Genomic DNA, 8,495 nt, shown 5'->3' with positions numbered 1-8,495 from the left:
ACTTAAAACAAGACAAAATACACTATGAAATCACCACTTGGTTAGAGAGGAAGCCATGAAGATAAGATGATGAAATACTTAGAACTGAATGACAATAAAAACACCACATGTGGAAATTTGTGAGTTGAATGTGAAGCAGTACTTGGTAAAAAAAAAAAAAAAAAAAAAAAAAAAGAAGTAAAGCTTTGACTATGTTTATGAGGAAACAGCAATGATTTAAAACAAGTGAGCAACAAAGGAAGCTAGAAAATTGGAATAGAGTAAACACAAAGAATCAGGAAAGAAAGAAATAGTAAAGTTAAGGACAAGAGTAAAAGAATAGGGAATAAAAACAGGTAAAATTAATAAAAACAAAGCATGGTTTTTTGAAAAGTCTCAAAAGATTGATAAACCTTTGGTAAGACTGAAGGGATAAAAGGAGGAGGGCAGGAGAAGACAAGATAGAAACTTCCTCTGCCTAAGAAGAAAAAAAAAGAATGACAAAGGGGGCAATAACTACAACTATGTTAAGAGATTAATTATTGTAAAAGAATATTGCAAAGTATTAGTACATTTGAAAGATGAAATTGGGCGCCTGGGTGGCTCAGTTGGTTAAGCGACTGCCTTCGGCTCAGGTCATGATCCTGGAGTCCCGGGATCGAGTCCCACATCGGGCTCCCTGCTCGGCAGGGAGTCTGCTTCTCCCTCTGACCCTCCTCCCTCTCATGCTCTCTGTCTCTCATTCTCTCTCTCTCAAATAAATAAATAAAATCTTTAAAAAAAAAAAAAAAAAGAAAGAAAGATGAAATTGATAATTAAGAAATAAAATGGAATAATTGACATAAGAAGAAATAGAAAATAGCCTGGGTGGCTCAGTCGGTTGGGCCACCAACTCTTCATTTCAGATCAGGTCATGATCTCAGAGTCAGGAGATTGAGCCCTGCCTTGGGCTCTGTGCTTAGGGCAGAGTCTGCTTGAGATTCTCCCTCTCCCTCTCCCTCTGCCCCTTCCCCCTCTTGCACACTCTCTCTCTCTCTCTTTCACTAAAATAAATAAATAAATCTTTAAAAAAAAAAAAAAAAGTGAGGTCCTGTTAAAGGAACACAGATTTCAGTGGAACAGAGCAGAGAGCCCAGAAACAGATCTATGCAGATGTAGGAATTTGGTGTATAGGAGTGGCATCATAAATTGGTGTGGGATAAATTATTCATTGTATAGATAATTATATAAGATATATGCATATATAAATGTTTGTATAAATATATAATTATATATAATATATTGATATTAATACCATCAATACCTTATTAATAGTACATTAATTGTATCCTAATATTTATATAAAATTATATACTTATATATAAATTACATATAATAATTATTAATGCATTGATATAATGTATGATTACATGCAATTTATATTATATAGTTATATGTTATATAATTATATATAGAGAGGGAAGGACTTCTACCATACTCCAATTAAGTCAAGTTTGTGCACATGACTTACTTTAGCCAACAAAATGCAACAACTGCCAACATTTCAATTAGAGACAGCTCAAGGAGAAGATCATGGACATGTAGCATGTTGAGAAATAAATATTTATTGTGAGCAACTGAAATGGAATCTGAGCAGTGTGTTTTGAATAGATTTTATTTGAACCCATTTATAATTCTCATTATGTTCATCATAAGGAGAAAAGAGCTCCATTCTTATTCTAAGCTATGTCATTGTAATATGTTAGAATGACAGGTAACTTGTGGACTGAGGCCAAGTAACCAAGTTTGTTTAGCATGATTTACACATTTGAATACATATGCATAGCACCATCCCTGAATAGGAGATGTGTTTATGTTGGAAATTATTTTTTAAATTATTATTTCAAATACTTCAGGACGAACAGTGCAGTTTGTGTGTATACAAGTTAATTCCAATCTACACCTTAGTGGTTGCTAAGATTAGACAAACCCACTGGAGATGTGTTAATGGGTACCGGTAATGCCTTTTTCACAAATACACACTCAAGTATGGTGTTTTAGTACACAGCAATAGCATTAGCAAACAAGAAGCCTTATTTGCTAGCATAATGAATGTTAGGAATGTCTTTTTATTGGAAAAATAAATGGTGCTGAAAATGAGTAATGATAACAATGGCATGTTTGGGCAAGTTGGGTGGATTTATATATTCATACTAAAACCAGATTAAATATCTTCCCACTTTTGACAAATCAAGTGATACCCCATATTTCATTTAGTCACTCAACAAATGCCAGGAATCTTCTATGAATGTCGGACACAATACTGGGCTCTGAGATCACAGAGATGAATAAACCATAGATGTCACTCACAGGACTCATTGTCCCAATAAAGCAAACATTTTGGGAAAAAAGTAACACAGAATACCCTGCTTTAACTTGATAAGTAGACTCCCTCAAACATCAATTCTTATAAAATTAAGGTAACATTATTGTACAGTTCCTGAACTCGGTCTGTACAGAGACAGCCATCCTCGAATCCAAAGGGTGAGCCTCTATTTTCCATCACAGGTGCAAACACTAGCAGGCTTGTCTGTTCCAGCTTAAATAAGAAGAGAGACAATCATGGTGTTACGGCTTTCCTGGATCCTGTCAGTGATTCTACTTATATATCAGGGGAAGATGGAACTACAAAACACCAGAGGACAGGGTACACACTATCTACCCCCCAGCAATGCTTCCCGAGGTGGGGTGGCCTGCAGTGTCCCTTTTCCCCACGCCAGTGCGAAAAGTTAGCTCATCTTCTGTCCCACTGTAAGAGCAGAAGGTAGGTGAAGTAGCTAATTACCAACTGAGTGATACCAAATTTCTTGTTATTGTGGGGAAATATATATTGAATTATAATTTAAATATAAAGTGCTGCAATAGGAAATACACTGTGAAGAGCACCAGTCCATAGAGGAGAGACTCTCTAACTTGGTCTGGAGGAATGGAAGCCTATCCAGAAGGGGGCTGCATTTGAGCTTGGACTTGATACATGAGTAGGTGTACAGTGGGCAGAAGACGGGAGGATGTAGAAAGGAAAGCTTGTCACAGGCAAAAGGAACATCCTACAAAAGCAATGCTGTGGCTGGAGCACAGACTTCCAGGAGAAGAAGTGTGTTTGGGAGGACAAGGGGTAGTAAAAGCAGTAAAGGCACATGGAAGGTACATTGTTTTGAAGGATGTTATGTATTGACATTACCCTCTGTCCCTGAAGAGCAACACATCGTTCTGTGCAGTTTGGATTAGGGAGGTTGGGAGGAAAGACTAGGAATTGGTATTTCAGGGCAAACATGATAAGAACCTGGATTAAGCTGGATGTACTGCATATTGAGTAGAGTTGCAAGACTTAGAAAAAATCAAACAAACAAAAACCCAAAAACCAAAAACAAGATGCTCAGTTAAATTTGAACTTCAGGTAAACAATGAATAATCTTTTAGTATGGGTACGTCCCAGACAACATTTGGGATATACTTACACTAAAAGTTTGTCGTTTACATGACATTCAAATTTAATTGAGTGTCCTATATGATTTCTAGTAACCCTAATACTGAAGGAAAGAAGAAAAGAGTTTAAAAAATGGCTCTTTGGTCTAACTTCACCTCTGAAAGCAGCAAATTCTTTCTCAAACTATAGAAATGTACACAATTCAAACTAAATTGCATTAAAATATTCTGTGCCATTTGAATGTGATTAATTCTGGTGCCTTCTAGCAATGTCCCTTCCTTTGAAAACTTTATGGGGCTTTTTTATTCACCAAAATGCATACTTCCCATTCTTTAAAATACTCTCTTTTCTCTAATTGCAAGCATACCATTTATTGAAAATAGATTACAAGGACATCACTGTAGTACCAACAACCTTGACAATGCCCTTTAATGCCATAAAAGTAATAGTTGTGTCCGTGGGCTGGAATCCATTTTTGCTTTGAATATTTTTTAGGGGGAATGTCCACCTAGACTCCCCCTAAATAGGAATGATTATTTCTGTTTATAAAAGTCTGTAGTCATAAGACTAAAAGTCATAAGTCAAAAGGCTCAAGTTTTTCTTTTAATTGTATGTGGTTTGATATACAGCCTTGTACCAGGGTCAATCAACCAGCAAGAACTTTTTGAGGCTGTGAAAGGAACTAGTTTTTCCTGATCATTTACTGAGTACCAGGCAGCATGTCGTGTGCTCTGTAGCTGCTTTCGCCGCATCTTATCCCTCCCTGTGAGATTAGCTACTATCAGCCCCACTTTAGGAGTAAGGAAATTACCTCCGAGAAGAAAGGTAACTCGCCCAAAGTCAAACTGTTGGCAGACTGAGATTTTGAGACTGAGTTATTATTAATGTATGACCTTGGCTCTTTTGAATTACTCCAGAGCAGTGGTTCTTAACTGGGGTGATCTTGCACCTCAGGGGACAGCTGGCAATATCTGAAGACATTTTTTTTTTTTAAGATTTTACTTATTTGAGAGGGGGAGAGAGAGAGAGCGCGCATTTGCGGGGGGAGGGAGAAGCAAGCTCTCCACTGAACAGGGAGCCCGATGCGGGGCTCAATCCCAGGACCCTGGGATCATGACTTGAGCCGAAGGCAGACACTTAACTGACTGGGCCATCCAGGCGCCCCTGAAGACATTTTTTTATTGTTATGAACGAGGGTAAGGATGTGCTGCTGGTATTTAGTGGGTAGAGGCCAGGGATGCTGCTAAAAACTCTACAGTAACAGGACAGCCCCCACAATAAATAATTAACCACCACTAAATATTAATAATACTGAAATGGAAAAAATCTGCTCTAGAGCACTGAATTGTACCAAAATCTATAGTGAAACAGGTTTAGAGTAAACTTAAAGAAGACCTTTCCAACCATCTAATTTATCCCAGTGTGAAACAGGCTAGGCAAGACTGAGTTACCCAAAACTGTAAGTATCCATGCGCAGGCTGGATGAATACCAATTTGGTGACATTGGGTGACAGAATGAAACTGATGAACTCTAAGCTGCTTTGATTTTTCCATGTTCTATGTCACACGTAATGAAATCATTTTTTTTTTAAGATTTTATTTATTTGAGAGAGTGAAAGAGAAAGAGAGCACACACTAGGGGAGTGGCAGAGGGAGAGGGAGAAGCAGACTCCACGCTGAGCAGGGAACCCGATGTGGGGCTTGATTCCAGGACCCTGTGATCATGACCTGAGCCGAAGGCAGACTCTTAACCGACTGAGCCACCCAGGCGCCCCTGTAATAAAATAATTTAAAATTTATTTATAAAGCACATTAACAAGGTTGAGTTTTTTCCTGTTTTTAATTAACTAGCTCAGAAGAAACTTTAAAATATAGCTTCATGGATAGAAAACCTTGTAAGGTTTTTGGAAGAATCAAAATCAGAAATAATCATACAGAGGAAGTACAGAAGTATTTTAATAAAACAAATCTGAAGGGGGTGCCTGGGTGGCTCAGTCAGTTAAACGCCTGCCTTTGGCTCAGGTCATGGACCTAAGAAATTTGGTCTTTATGTTAACTATTTAATATATCCCAATAAAGATTAGAAATAAATAACATAACCGTGGGATGAAATCCTGACGTGTTTCCCTCCAGCTTGGTGGCATTGGCATAGTTTTTCACATAGGATTTCAAAATTTTGCAATTTTCCCATGTTTAGGGACACCTCAAGTTTGTTTTTGTCTGAGATTCAGATGTGCTAGGCATATTGCGCCACACGTCAGGTGACTCCCCAGGTGTAGATTTTTGTTGTTGCTGCTGCCCAATGAGCAAGATGTCTGCACCAGTGCGCATACCCTCCCACCTGGGCTTCCTGTGCCGGTGGGAATCAGCCATCCCCCAGTCCTCTCTGGAAACCCCCTGCGCAGCTCCCCTGTGCTCTTCTGTGGGCTGGGTCCTCTGAGTCAGTCTTCATACAGGGAATGAATGCTTCCAGTGACTTTTGCTAAATTAATTGAATAAAATTGTTTTCAGCTGCTGGCTTTGGGACGTCTTAATTTAGCCAGTCTTCAATTTAATGGTGGGCATTAGGAATATAGACTGTTTGTGGGGGAAAATCCCCAAGAAACTTGAAAAGTGTTTCTGAACATCATGAAAAAAAATCCGGGAACCACTCGTAAGACAGTAAACAAGTTAAAGTTGTGTCTTGGTGACAGTTTTCCTACTACACTAGTGTGCGGTTTGTGAGGCGTGGAGCTAATATGAATTAGGCAACACACATCAGTGCAGATCTTGTTAAGTAGCTATTGGGATTGGGACACCACAGTTTGGGCTATTTAACTTGAGAAGATATATAGAGTGTTGTGAACAAAGTACATTTTAGGAGTAGGTCTAAATTGAAAAAAGTTCTGGGGCACCTGGGTGGCTCAGTCGTTAAGCATCTGCCTTCAGCTCAGGTCATGATCTCAGGGTCCTGGGATCGAGCCCCATGTCAGGTTCCCTGCTCAACGGGAAGCCTGCTTCTCCCTCTCCCACTCCCCCTGCTTGTGTTCCCTCTCTTGCGTTCTCTTTCTGTCAAATAAATAAATAAAATATTTAAAAAATAAATAAATAAATTGAGAGCAGTTCCTACAATAACACTCTATCCGAATCAATTCACAGGTCCTCTTTGGAAGTAGAAAGAATGATTTTATTGCATGTTGGGCATTTAAAAGAGGCATTTATTTAGGTTGTTTTTTTTTTTCCCCTGAGTACACTTTGATTCTACCCAAAGGTGGTGCCAGTTACCATTGCATTTTTCCTTTTTTTAAAAGTTTTTTATTTAAATTCAATTACCATTGCATTTTCCCAAGCACCACACAAGATAGAATCTCTCCAGGACTGAGTGAAAGGGAGCAGTTACATAAGATTAATATAGTAAGTTGATATCCTTCACATACTTTCTTTCAAACATTTATAACAGTCTGGGCCAACATGTATAAAATTTGATTCCCAAATGTCACTTAAGAGGAATAACACTTCGTCTTGAAAGTTTGACTTATTTTTTCTACCTCAAAGGATTTAGCAGTTTCAGTCCTGTACATAGCAATTCTTCCATAAATAAGCCCTAATAATATTTATGAGAGAAAGAATTGCCAAGGATTCTGAGATGTGATCTATCAGGTCTATGCGGTTAATCTTTAATTCTTTAAATGTGAGAAATTTAGATATTTACAAGAAACCATACAATTTCTTTCATATTATTTTAAATCTGGATCCATCAGTGATTAAGCACAAAGGTCAATCTTGCTTCTTTTTCCATAATATCATCTGAAATAAAGTATATAGGAAAATGAAGTAATTAGTCTTGAAGGAGATGTGGCCATCACAGACTTAAGATTTTCCAGGGATTATTCAGGTCACTAAATTTCATAATTTATAAGAAATGAAGACCAATCAGAAGTCCCTCTAATATTTTTCAAACTATCACATTCCCAGAGTACACTGAAAACCAGTACCATAATACTTTGCAGCTCTTTCCATTAAGGAGAAATGTCTACTTCCCCATGCCTTAAATCTGGGCTTGCCTTGTGACTTGCTTTGACCAACAGAATGTAATGTAGGTGTTAGGGCTTTGTAACTGTTACTTCTTTTTTTTTCTTAAGGACTTGATTTTTTTTTTTTTTTAAGATTTTATTTATTTATTTGACAGAGAGAGACACAGCGAGAGAGGGAACACAAGCAGGGGGAGTGGGAGAAGGAGAAGCAGGCTTCCCGTGGAGTAGGGAGCCCGATGTGGGGCTCGATCCCAGGACCCTGGAATCATGACCTGAGCCGAAGGCAGACGCTTAACGACTGAGCCACCCAGGCGCCCCAGGGACTTGATTTTTTTTTTAAGACCAGTTTTACATTCACAGCAAAATTGAAAAGAAGGTACAGAGATTTCCCATATACCCCCACATAGCTTCCCCCATTACCAACAACACTTACCAGAGTGGCACTCTTTTGCTTTGTTTTGTTTTGTTTTATTTTGTTTTACCAAGGATGAGCCTTGGTAAAAAGACTGACATATGATCTTTTACCTTACGGTTCACTCTTGGTGTTGTGCAGTCTGTGGATTTGGACAGATGTATAATGACATATATTCATCATTACAATATCATACAGAGTATTTTTACTGTCCCCAAAATCTTCTGTGCTCCATTTATTCATCCCTCTCACCCAGCCCCTGACAATCAAAAAGATCTTTTTACGGTCTCCATGCTTTTGCCTTTTCCAGAATGCCATATAGTTGGAATCACACAGTGTGTAGCCCTTTTAGACTGGCTTTTTTCACTTAGTAATATACCTTTAAGTTTCCGCTATGTCTTTTCACGGCTTGATAGTTTATTTCAAGTGCTGAATAATTATGTCATCTGGATGTACCACAGTTTATTTATCCGTTCACCTACTGAAGGACTTCTTGATTATTTCCAGGTTTGGGCAATTATGAATAAAGCTGCTATAAACATCAGCATGCAGGTTTTTGTGCAGACACAAGTTTTCAATTCCTTTGCATAAATACCAAGCCCATCTGTTGGATCATATGGTTAAG

This window comes from Phoca vitulina, unplaced genomic scaffold (assembly GCF_004348235.1).
Source record: "Phoca vitulina isolate PV1807 unplaced genomic scaffold, GSC_HSeal_1.0 scaffold16, whole genome shotgun sequence".
NCBI lineage: Eukaryota > Metazoa > Chordata > Mammalia > Carnivora > Phocidae > Phoca > Phoca vitulina.
The sequence above is the reverse complement of the archived record's forward strand: the minus strand, read 5'-3'. Positions refer to the sequence as shown.